General features: G+C 36.9%; 1 protein-coding gene and 1 non-coding gene across 10 annotated transcripts in view; one reads left to right on the top strand and one right to left on the bottom strand.

Moving 5' to 3' along the window:
• Nucleotides 1–12,748, bottom strand: part of LOC122094065 (tRNA(His) guanylyltransferase 1-like) — a 128,869-nt gene that overhangs the window by 94,221 nt on the left and 21,900 nt on the right. The window lies entirely within an intron of this gene.
• LOC122094538 lies at nt 11,398–11,504 on the top strand. The gene has a single exon (XR_006144853.1). It is a non-coding gene; the product is annotated as a small nucleolar RNA R71 (small nucleolar RNA).

The raw sequence follows: 12,748 nt of genomic DNA, 5'->3' as shown, positions 1-12,748 counted from the left end.
CCCCCCCCCCCCGGTCATCCACAGCTGGTGTTCAAGTCCTACGGTGGGTCCCACTTGAACACAGGCAGAGGCCAACTGCACAGCTGGAATCCCAACCGTAAATTACCAGATTATCTGAAGAACGCAGTGTCAGCATTGTTCTTTTCTGTTCTTACAGGCTCATACCAGTGAGGAAATCTTGAAATGGTAATAACAAGATAAAATAGCAGCAGAATGAGCATTATAAATTGGAAATCATTTAATGGTCACAAAAACCATAGGATTTACTGAAACTAGACCTAAGGAATGTCTGGAAACAACAAAACTATAACATTAACATCTATAGAGAGTAAGAAAATTGACCTTAGTTGTCAAAAAGACAATATAAACAGAAAATAATATGAGAAATAGAATAATTTTTTTGCATGTTGAGAAAATATTATAAATTTCCTAATTCCATCCTGTCTTATCTTCATTGGAGGAAAAACTATGAATTTCTTCAATGACATTTGAAAGATTAAGACAATTTCCTAGAAGATCTGGAGCAAGAAATCACCTTTTTTGGTCTCTTCAAGATGTTCAGTTTTTTCAGGATCAACATGAGACCCCAAAAGGGATTTTTTTTCATCCCTCCAGTGATGTTCCGTCATCCTTAGACAATGATCTGGAACAAAGAAATCAAACAGTCTTCATAATTTGAACATGCTAAACATGACAAATCTGATTATTGCTCAAGATATTAGAAGTCTGCCTGCACAGAGAAATCAGAAACTTTTGATTGAAAACCTATTAACGAAATTGATAATTCTCCCAAACAAAAAAAGATTTCTTGATGAAAAAAAAAAACTACGTATTCCTATTTTAGGTTACATATGTTATCTGTTAGCAACTCTGCAGAGTCCGATGGATCCAAGAAACCGTCAGTTTTCTTTCCGAGCGGTCAAAAGAAACTTCTGTTCAGCCACGAACAACAGAGTCACAGCTAACACCTGCGAATCTTAGTCTGTAAAATTAAATCATCTCACAACATAATTGATCCAGATTCCAGACTTTTAAATAACCGTAGGAATAGATAAAAATTGAGTCAAGAATCAATGAAATGCCACTGACGACATTGAACATTCAGAATAAATTTTCTTGCAAGAACTTCACCTAAAGAAGAAAAACGAAGAGATCGAGCAGTCAAATGAACCAAGAATCTGAGGGGTAAGAAAAAACAAGTGCCTTCTAAGAATTTCGACTAGTATCTGACAGTTCGAGCTCATGTTCTTGAATATCATCACCGAAAATTCGAAGACGAGGGAGGGGAGGATGAAGAAATTGATTTCGGAAGAATTTCGTCTAATCTACTCCAAGGAAAAAACAGAAAACATTAAAGAAGAATCAATCCAGAAACCAGACTCCACTAGTACCTGCGAGTTCGAGCTCGAGCTCATGATCTTGGATAATGCCACCGAAAACCGATCCGAGCTTCTCGAAAAATTCGAACCCGAGTGCTGAAAAAAATGAAGAAATGAATACCGGAAGAATTTCGCTAATCTATTCCAAGAAAAATGTTGAAGAAGAATCAATCCAGAAACCAGAATCAACAAGTACCTGCGAGTTCGATCTCAAAATCGATTCGAGCTTCTTGAAAATTCGAAGACGAGTTGGGAAAAAATATGAATCGAGAGACTACTGGTAGTGTGCTTTTAAAACAGAGCCGCAAAGTGAAAGACTGAGGAGTGAGGAGTGAGGACTGGGGAGTATGCGCGGCCACTTCGTTCGGGGTATCGGTTTCGTATCGCCAATAGGATGATACGTACCGATATTGTTAATCACCTTTAGCTTTTTTAAAAGAGTGAAAGGGAAACTCTTCTGATACAGGCCGATTCATACCGCAAGGTGACCGATACGTGCATTAAAACCGTCCGACCAGGTGAGATGATTTGGCGGCTGATTCCCTTCCCGCGCTGTGCCTTTTGTCTTGTCCGCAAGTTATGGTGAAATTACTTTATTACCCACTAATGGGTTTGCTTTTACAAAAATACCCATGCTGTGTTTGGTTCCACAGATTTATACAAAAGGAGTTTGTGTATTACAAAAATACCCAAAACAGTACTCGATGTATGCCTTCCCTCGTATGCCTATAAATTGGGCATGTCTTCTCCTACAATTGGTTATAATATTTCTGATTTCTCTTATTTCTCTCCCCCAATCAATTCTTAAAGGTCCGATTTCAACTCTTCCTCCCGCCCTCCAATGACATCCCTACAACATTGTCATAGCCATCATTGTTCTCGCCGGTAATTCCTCTACTCTCTCTCTTCTTTTATTTTCTTCTCCTTCCTGCAATTCTATCCGCCACTTCTTTTTCTTCTTCCTGCAGCACCTCCTGCTTCCACCCGTTGCTGCAGCCCTACCCTCCCCATAAAACCTCCACCCGATATTTCCTTTCACATCGAGATTTAAATTCACAACTAAAACCAAACAACAAGGAGGAGGCAAAAAGCATCATCTTCTGGATTGATCGCCTAGTCTTGTATAAAAATAGTCTCAATAGAGTGGGAAGAAAAGTGAGGAAGAGATGGGTTCGACTTCAATAGGGAATCAAGAACAGTTTGACCAGAAAGTCCCGAGGCTTCTTTGTCTTCACAACTTTATAGTGAGCGATGAGATCATGAAGAAATAGGTTCACAAATAACACAATCAGTTCTGAAGAAGATGAATCTGGTCTTCCTCGATGCTTCCTTCCCTACTTAAGGCAAATCCGATGTTGAAGGCATCTTTGATCCTCCCTGTTAAAGATTCTTTCTCCCTTTCCTTTCCATTCTTAGTTATTAATGTCCGCATCTAACTAGCATAGGTTAAAACTGAGAAATTGAATTTTGTTTTTAGGTATAGGATTTTAGGGTTCATAAGTTTCTCCTAGGTTTTTGTATTCTTTTCTTTTCTTTTCTTTTTTTTTTTCCTATGTAATTTTTCCTATTCCTTTTTTAAACAAAGGAATTGTTGATGGGAATCAACGTTTTGCTTGACATAGTGCTCATGTGATTTTTAGGGAACAAATCTTTCTGCAGCGTTGCAAATCTGCTGGCGAAAGTGCCTCCTGTAATTCTTCTACCTTTTTCTCTTAAATTTTCCCTTCTCCTTTTTGGTTGAAATGTTCTTCTGATCAAGTCTCTCCTTCATGTATTCATTAAAAAGAAAAAAAAAAAGAGATTTAACTTAGAAGAAGGTTCTAAAGATGAAGTTTCTTATTGTAATTGTTGTTGCATAGTTATTTAGCAACCTCCTTTTCTCACAGAAGCTTTAGAATTGATCGGAGGGGAGAGAATTAGAAGGAATCAGAAATTTTGTAACCGATTAGAGGAGAATACTTGCCCAACTTGTAGTCATACGACAAAAAGACTTATGGTGAACACTGTTTTGGGTATATTTGTAATACTCAATCTCGTTGTGGGTAAATCTTTCGAACGAAACATGTTAGGATTTAAAATGTAGCCGCAAGCGTAAGGATCAATGTAGCTACGGGTCGAACACAGGGAGAGCAGCCACTTTATTTTTTATTTCTTTTAATAATGAGAAAGGGAACCGATTAATGGTTGTGATCTAATTCTAATTACCGTCCTAAACATATGTATCTAAAATAACGTCTTAACCATTCGTCATCTAAGAATTTAAAGACGCAAGCCACACAATTAAAATTAAATAAATAAATAACTGAAAATAAACAACCCACGCAATTTAAAAATAAATAAATAAAAATAAAGGAAAAAAAATGCTGAAATAAAAATAAAGTAAAAGAAAGGGGATAAAGCTAGAGAGAGACTCACAAGTAGGTTTCTCTACTTAGCCCGAGGGATGCATCATAATATGAGCTTCCCTACTTGACCAGAGAGTCACTCTTACAAGGGACTCTACTGGAAAGGGAGACAATTAAAATAAAAGCAATAAATTGATGGTTCTATGGCTAGGAGGGGCAAAGCCAACACATACACTAGCCATGAACCTTGGGGGAAAGGGATAGCAATAATGTAATGACTAAAATTGAAATCCTAAATTAAGAAAGAAAGGGTAGTCAGAAGAGGGAATGAGAGGGGGGAGAGAAGATTACTGAAGGAGCCTGCTTACTTGAATCAATGCTTGAACTTGAAAGCTTGGGTGATTTGAGATACTACCAGTACTAAAAACTAGATCTGGAATGAACCAAATCTAAAATTTCTAGTACTAGAGAAAACAAATCTTGAAAAAAAAACTGAACTTGAAAAAAAAAGATTGCTCCACGGCTCGTGATCTTGTCACCTAGATCTAAGCCTAGAACTATAACTTAAAAAATTACAACTCAATTGCATAAATCATAAACATAAAAGGCTAAATAAAAATAAAAGAGTGCTTGCATTAATTGACATAAAAAACTATTACAAAAGTGATTAAAGTAAAAATAAAGAAGAACTAAAACCAAAGAGTGAGAGAGGGAGTGAGAGAAGAAAACTAAGCATAAACTAGATAATAAACTAAGGGGAATAATAAAATATGAGGGGGGAGGAAGGGGATTTTATAGGGTTTTTTTCTTGCCTCCTTCCTTCTACAAGTCTTCCTTAAGAAAAGAAAGAAAATAAAATTAAATTAAATCTTAGTAAAAATCCTCATTCTCTGAGATATTGTGTGAGGAAAGAGAGAATTTGTTTCCAAAATTAAAAAATTCTATTCTTTCCTTACAATATTCACCAATATCTTGCAATCTTGATTAAATCAGAAATGAATCTCTGCATAGCATCTTCAAGATTTTGTGAGGTGGCAAAGAAAGAAAATAATCTTCAGAATTTTGTAGGAGAGAGGATGTGGTACCAATGAGTGGGTCCCACCTTTGGACTGGTTCTTGATTCACTTTAAGCACTTTCTCTTGTAGACTTGGAAACTAAAAAAACAAGAAAAATAAAAGTAGTACTATCCAAAGTGGGGCAAAATGTACACTTATATCCCTAAGATTTTACACATTATTGTGCTCATCAAATTCTCCCATACTTGACTTTTGCTTGTTCTCGAGTAAGATAAATAAATAAAGAAATGAAAGAAAAAGCCTAACTCACTTTCGTAGGAATCACGGTTGCATTTAGCATGTGCATATAAATAAATCCCAACCTTGGCTAAAGGTAAGGCTCATACCGATCCAGAGTAAAGATAATTTTTCTTACAAGGGACCCCCACACTTGAACTTTTATTACCCTTGATCAATTCCAGGCACTAGCATATTTCTTAATTTGGAACTCACCTCATCTCTTCCAAAACATCCTTATCTTAAGGCAAAACCACTTGTGAAGAAATAGGGAACAAATAACTAAGGCGTTGAAGTGTTTTTTACCAAAATATATTACTAAGCATTAATGACATTTGCAAATTTTTTTCCCTTTTTTTTTTCGCTTAAACTCTATTCTACTCCACTACTTTTGGCCTGAATGACATGGTGGAGCAAACACCAGACACCCAAGTTACTATGTAGCTTCGCNTTGCCAAGCATTAATGACATTTGCACATTTTTTTTTTTTTTTTTTTTTTTTTGCTTAATAAACTTTATTCTACTCCACTACTTTTAGCCGAATGACATGGTGGAGTAAACACCCAAACTAGCATATTTCTTAACTTGGAACTCACCTCGTCTCTTCCAAAACAACCTTATCTTAAGGTAAAACCACTTGTGAAAAAATAGAGAACAATGACTAAGGTGTTGGAGTGTTTTTGACCAAAACATATTGCCAAGTATTAATGACATTTGCACATTTTTTCTTCTTTTTTTTTTTTGCTTAATAAACTTTATTCTACTCCACTACTTTTGGCCGAATGACATGGTGGAGCAAACACCAAACACCCAAGTTACTATGCAGCTTCGCTTTTTGCATATGCCCACAAAAACAGTGATGCTAGAGTTCTTTCAGAAGTATCCTCCCTAGAAATTTAGATCAAGACACCACGCTTCCTGAGGTGCAATGACCAGTCTAGTTCTAAGGGAATCAACTCTTATTCTTCTTTATACCACATTTCACATTTCATTTAAAATTGTGCATTTGTCAACTCATGCCAAATTAAAAGGAATGTCTCAACTCCAAATCAAAAGTACAAGGAACCCACAGACTTACATATGGTCCAACACCATAAAACAGGGGTCTCTTATTTTTCAAAAGAAAGTCCCATCTCAAGACACAGACTTGTTTCTTTCTTCTCAACAGGATTTTTATATGTTCAAAATAAGTACCTTAGTCAAAACTTTTATTTTGCACATTAATGAAGCATTTGAATGGTATGATCATTAGCCAAAAGCCAAAGTAGGACTTCATCCTTTAGAAAGCTCAAAAAAAAAAAAAAACAAATAAAATAAAGTGGAAAAAGCAGAAAATGGTTTTTCTCCCCCACACTTAAGTCATGCAATGTCCTCAATGGATGGAAAGAATTAAAAATGAAGACAATGTAAGGGGGTCATACCTGATTAAAAGTTAGTCATCAATGTAAAGAGGTTCATGGAGATCCATGACCTTTTCACTACCAATAGTAAGAAACTTGAGGAACGGTTTCAAACGCTGATCATTAACCTCCAAAATTACCCCTATTCCTGGATTCAAAATCTGCATAGCCCCATAGGGATGTACATTATGGACAATAAATGGGCCATCCCATCGAGATCTAAGCTTACCAGGGAAAAGATGCAATCGAGAGTTGTACAATAAGACGTTATCACCAATTGTAAAAGATTTATGCAGAATGTGCTTATTATGGAAAGCTTTAGTCTTTTCCTTGTAAATCCTAAAACTTTTATAGGCTTCATTCTTAAGTTCCTCCAACTCAGATAGTTGGAGCCTACGATGAGTTCCCGCATCAGATAAATCAAAGTTGAGCTTCTTGATGGCCCAAAAGGCCTTATGCTCCAACTCAACTGGTAAGTGACAAGCTTTTCCACATACCAAATGGTAGGGAGACAGACCAAGGTCGGTCTTGAATGCAGTCCAATGGGCCCACAAGGAATCAATGAGCCTAAGGGACCAATCCTTACGGTTGGGATTAATACTTTTCTCTAAGATTTGTTTGATCTACCTATTAGACACCTCCACTTGACCAATAGTTTGGGGGTGTTAAGGGATAGATAACTTATAGGTGATCCAACACTTTTTCGTTAGGTCCTCAAAAGGCCAATTACCAAAATGAGTACCCCTATCATTAATTATTGCATGTGGTCATTAGTTTTACAAGGTATGGCATCTATCAATTTAGAAACATAATCAATGGCCAAAAGTATGTACAAATTTCCAAAGGAATTAGGGAATGGTCCCATAAAATCGATGCCCCATACATCAAAGATCTCAACTACCAAAATAGGGTTGAGAGGCATTATGTTCCTCTTATTGAAATGGCCAAAAGACTGGCAGGCAGGACAAGCCTTGCAAAAATCAAAAGAATCTCTAAAAAGAGTGCGCCAATAAAATCCACATAGGAGAACCTTTACGGCAGTTTTCTTAGGTCCAAAGTGTCCACCACATGTATGATCATGACAAAAAGAGAGAATAGAATGTTGCTCATGATCAGGAACACATCATCGGATAATCTGATCCAGATATATCTTAAACAAATAAGGATCATCCCAGAAAAAGTGCTTAACTTGAAAATGAAATCTATACTTATCTTGGGTGGACCAGTGATCCGAAATCACACCTGAAACTAAGAAGTTGACAATGTCAGCAAACCATGGTTCACTAGATATTACAAATAATTGTTCATCTGGAAAGTTCTCGTTGACTAGAGAATCGACAGTCAAGGAATTGGGAAGCCGGGATAAATGGTTTGCAACTAGGTTTTCAACTCCTTTTTTATCCCTAATTTCTAAATCAAACTCTTGTAAAAGTAAAACCACCTAATGAGACGAGCTTTGGCATCCTTCTTTTAAAATAAGTATCTGAGAGCAAAATGATCAGTATACACCATCACATGTGAACCAATTAAGTAAGACTGAAACTTTTCTATTGCAAACACAACTGCTAAAAATTCTTTTTCAGTGGTTGTATAATTGAGTTGTGCATCATTTAAGGTCCTACTAGCATAGTAAATGGCAGTGGGCAACCTATTGATCCTTTGACCCAAAACCTCTCTTATGGCAAAATCCGAAGCAACACACATCAGTTCAAAAGGTTTAGTCCAAACAGGTGGTTGAACAATGGGTGCATTGGTCAACTCCTTTTTAAGTTGTTTGAAGGATTCTAGGCACTCTTTAGAAAACTTAAAATTTGATCTTTGGCAAGTAATAAAGTGAGAGGTCAGGTTAACTGACTAAAGTTCTTAATAAACCTTCTATAGAAGCTCGCATGCCCTAGAAAAGATCGGACGTCCTTAACAGATTGAGGAGGTGGTAAATTATCAATTAAATCTACTTTGGCTTTATCTACCCTAATTCCCTCCTTGGATATTACATGGCCTAAAACAATACCAGATTTAACCATGAAATGGCATTTCTCCTAATTCAAAAAGCCAAATACTTAGATATGCACCTTTTCAAAACTAGAGAAAGATGAAGAAGACATTCAGAATAAGAATTTTCATGAATTAAAAACTCATCCATAAATACTTCTAAGAATTTTTCTATCATGTCAGAAAAGATCCTCATCATGCATCGTTGGAACATAGCAGGGGCATTACAAAGCCCAAAGGGCATATGCCTGTAGGGAAATGTTTCATATGGGCATGTAAAAGTGGTCTTATGTTGGTCCTCTAAAGTAATTGGGATCTAGTTATAGCCAGAATATCCATCAAGAAAACAATAATATTCATGTCCATCAAACCTCTCTAACATCTAGTCAATGAATGGTAATGGGAAGTGGTCCTTCCAGGTTGTCACATTAAGTTTCCTGTAGTCTATGCACACTCTCCACCCTGATTGGACATGGGTTGGAATTAGTTCATTATTGGCATTAGGAACTGCAATCACACTAGACTTCTTAGGCACTATGTGAACTGGGCTTACCCATTAGCTGTCAGAAATAGGATAAATTATTTCATGATCCAATCACTTTAGGATCTCTTTCTTAATGGCTTCCATCATCATTGGGTCAGCTCTTCTTTGGAGTTCTGTGGATGGTTTGAAATCCTCCATAAGATGTATATGATGTTACACAATAGAAGGGCTTATACCCTTGATATCAGCCATAGTCCAACCTAGGGCTTCCTTATTATCTTTTAACACTTTAAGTAACTTCTCTTCCTGGCTAGAAGTCAAATTTGAATAAATTATTACAAGAAGAGTCTGGTCAAGCCCTAGGAAAGCTTACCTCAAATTAGATGGCAACTCCTCTTCCTGGCTAGAAGTCAAATTTGAAGAAATTATTACAAGAAGAGTCTGGTAAGGGCCTAAGAAAGCATACCTCAAATTAGATGGCAACTCCTTAAGATCTAGCTTAGGGGGCTCAACTATAGAAGGTTTGGGAATGGAATTGGAAAGGGGTCCTAAGGGCTCCACAGGTGTGTGAAGACTCCAGACTTCAGAAAAGAAATTTGCACTATCATCATCCAACTCATCCATACACCCTTGGAATTCTGAATCAAAATTAATATCAAAGTTGGTAATTAAATTATCAGAAAAATCCAAAAAATTCTCATTCATATTGATCTCTTCTTCCATATGTGGTTGCTTGCCTATCCTAAACATGTTAAACTCAACAGTTTAGTTACCAAAAGATAATCTTTGGAAACCATACCGGCAGTTGATTAATGCATTACTAGTAGCCAAGAATGGTCTTCCTAGAATTATTGGGATCTCGTCCTTGGTTGAGAAGGGCTTGGTATCTAACACAATGAAATCAATAGGGAAAATAAACTCCCCCACCTTTAGTAAAACATCCTCAACCATCCCTTTAGGAATTTTAACAGACCTATCTGCCAACTGAAGAGTAGTTCCAGTGGCTTTCAATTCTCCCAATCTAAGGTTCTTGTACACATGGTAAGGTAAAAGATTCACACTTGCACCAAGGTCAAGTAAGTCATGTTCAATGTAGGTGTTACCTATGACACAAGATATGGTAGGGTTCCCTGGATCCTTATACTTGGCTGCTATAGGCTGAATAATTATGGGACTAATGTTACCTACCAAGAACACCTTTTTGGACACACTAGTGGTACGTTTGTGAGTACACAAATCTTTCAGTACCTTTGCATAGGCGGGGATCTGGGATATGGCATCCAAAAGAGGGATATTCACTTCTACCATTTTGAAGACATCTAAAATTTAATCCATGGAAGTAGTCTTCTTTTTGTGTACCAAGCGATTAGGAAATGGGATAGGATGAACATAAGCACTGTTAGGGATTTGCCCTTTTTCAGAAGAATCATTTTTTGTTTCCTCAACCAAATCATCTTTAGTTTCAAAAAATCTTTAGGTTCATTAGACGAACCTAGAACAAGTGGCACATTTATGTCTTCAACTAAAGGAGAGTTAACAGGAGTAATAGATGGAGAAGATTCAGGAACACTTTTTTGGTACTCTCTACCACTTATAAGGGCATAAACAACATCACATTGGTTAGAGGGCCCTTGTTGGGTCTGACCTTGTATTATATTCAGTGGTGCATTTGTTGGCATTTGTGAACTAACATGCTGATGAAGCCTAGGGTTAGGCTCTAGTTGACTGGGTAAAGTTCCTTTCTCCCTCTCATGCATAATTGAGATAACTTAAGTGAGTTCTCTCATAAGATTTTGATGGCTTATCATGAGGAGGGCCATATTTTTTTTCAAGTCACTTATTCTACTTGTCTTTCCAGTGTTGATAAACCCAGGGGGTTGCTGAAAAGATGATAGGAGAGGGGCCCTAAGAAAACTAGCCTGAGGTCCTAGATTTGACCTAGGAAAAGTATTTTGAAAAAAGATTATTGTGCAAAGGGAGGCCTTTGAAGTCCAGGTTGACCATGATTATGGAAATTGGAAGGCCCTGCTTGATTGCCCTGATTCCAAGAGAAATTTGGATGATTTCTCCATCCTGGATTGTAGGTGTTACTATATGGATTATTCTGGTATAAGGCATTAACACTATCATTAGAAGTTCCCCCAGAGGTGTTGAGGCATTCTTCTATGACATGTCCAGGGGATTGGCACCAAGCACAAATCTTAACCAAATTGACTGATGATGGCTCTCTAAGAATTATAGCCTCAATCCTCTTGATTAGGCTATCCAAATGGGCTTCCTTGGCTACTATTCTATCCACAAAATATCCTATTCCTCCTATGGTTCTTTCACTCTCTTAGGTTGATTTCCACTCATGAGTTTTGTTAGCTAAGTCAAGAAAGAATTCCCATACCTTTCCTTCATCTGTAAAGGATGTGAATCCCTTAGGGCACATAGACTCTATTATTTATTTAGTTGGGTAATCAATACCCTCATAAATTATTTGACATAAATATCATAAGTCTAGGCCATGGTGAGGGCATTCTTGGTGTAGATCCTTGAATCTCTCCATAAGTTTGGAAAAGGACTCACTAGGCTTTTGCCTAAATTAAAGGATTTTACTTCTAAGCTTATTGGTCTTGTGAGTTGGGAAAAAATTCTTAAGGAAGACAACTGTGAACTGTTCCCATGAGGTTATGGAATTTGTGGGTAACCCATACAACCACTTCTTAGCTTGGTCTTTTAATACAAAAATGATAAACTCAAGCTTAACAGCATCATCAGAAAGCTGTTGGATCTTAATTAGAACACATACCTCTTCAAATTCCCTTAGAAATAGGTATGCATCCTCAGAGGTCAACCCATGGAAGTGGGGCAACATAGTGATATATTGAGATTTGAGTTCAAAATTATTGCCCTGGGCTTGTGGTAGAACTATGCAGGAAGGTTGGACTGTTCTAGCAGGGTAGAACCTATCTTTCAGAGATTTAGGTGAAGGGTTTTGCTGTTGGTCTCCCATATTGAAGGGTTTTAAAGAGAGCAAACGTATAGGGTCACTACTTGTTGGATCTCTTCTTTCTAACCGATTCTTAGTATTACGTACCCACTTAACACTTATGCAACAACAAAACACCCACAACTAAAGTAAGGCAAGCACAAAAGAATGGATAGCAAAAATTTATTTATTTATTTTTATTTATTTTTATTTTTTGGTTTTTTTGGGAGCTTACCGGCAGGGATCCGGGGTTGCTCAGGTCAATTCCTGAGGTACTGCTACAGGGCGAAACCTGTCTTTATCATACTGTGAGGTATGGCGACCTCCACTGATACAACTATTATTGCAAGTTGTTCTTCTCAGGAATTCAATAAAAAAATAAAATAAAATAAAATAAAACAAAGCACTCCGATTTACCAAAAGAAAGTGAAAAATAACATGGAACTGTCTCCCCGGCAACGGCGCCAAAAACTTGTTTGAGATTTAAAATGTAACCGTAAGCGTACGGATCAGTGTAGCTACGGGTCGAACACAGGGAGAGCAGCCACTTTATTTTTTTTTTCTTTTAATAATGCGAAAGTTAACTGATTAATGGTTGTGATCTAATTCTAATTACCGTCCTAAAAATAACGTCCTAACCATTCGTCATCTAAGAATTTAAAGACGCAAGCCACGTAATTAAAATTAAATAAATAAATAACTGAAAATAAACAACCCACGCAATTAAAAAAAATAAATAAATAAATAAAGGGAAAAAAATGTTGAAATAAAAATAAAGTAAAAGAATGGGGATAAAGCTAGAGAGAGACTCACAAGTAGGTTTCTCTACTTAGCCCGAGGGATGCATCATAATATGAGCTTCCCTACTTGACCAGAGAGTC

Source organism: Macadamia integrifolia, chromosome 11 (genome assembly GCF_013358625.1).
Source record: "Macadamia integrifolia cultivar HAES 741 chromosome 11, SCU_Mint_v3, whole genome shotgun sequence".
Lineage (NCBI taxonomy): Eukaryota > Viridiplantae > Streptophyta > Magnoliopsida > Proteales > Proteaceae > Macadamia > Macadamia integrifolia.
This window is presented reverse-complemented; position numbering and strand designations above follow the sequence as displayed.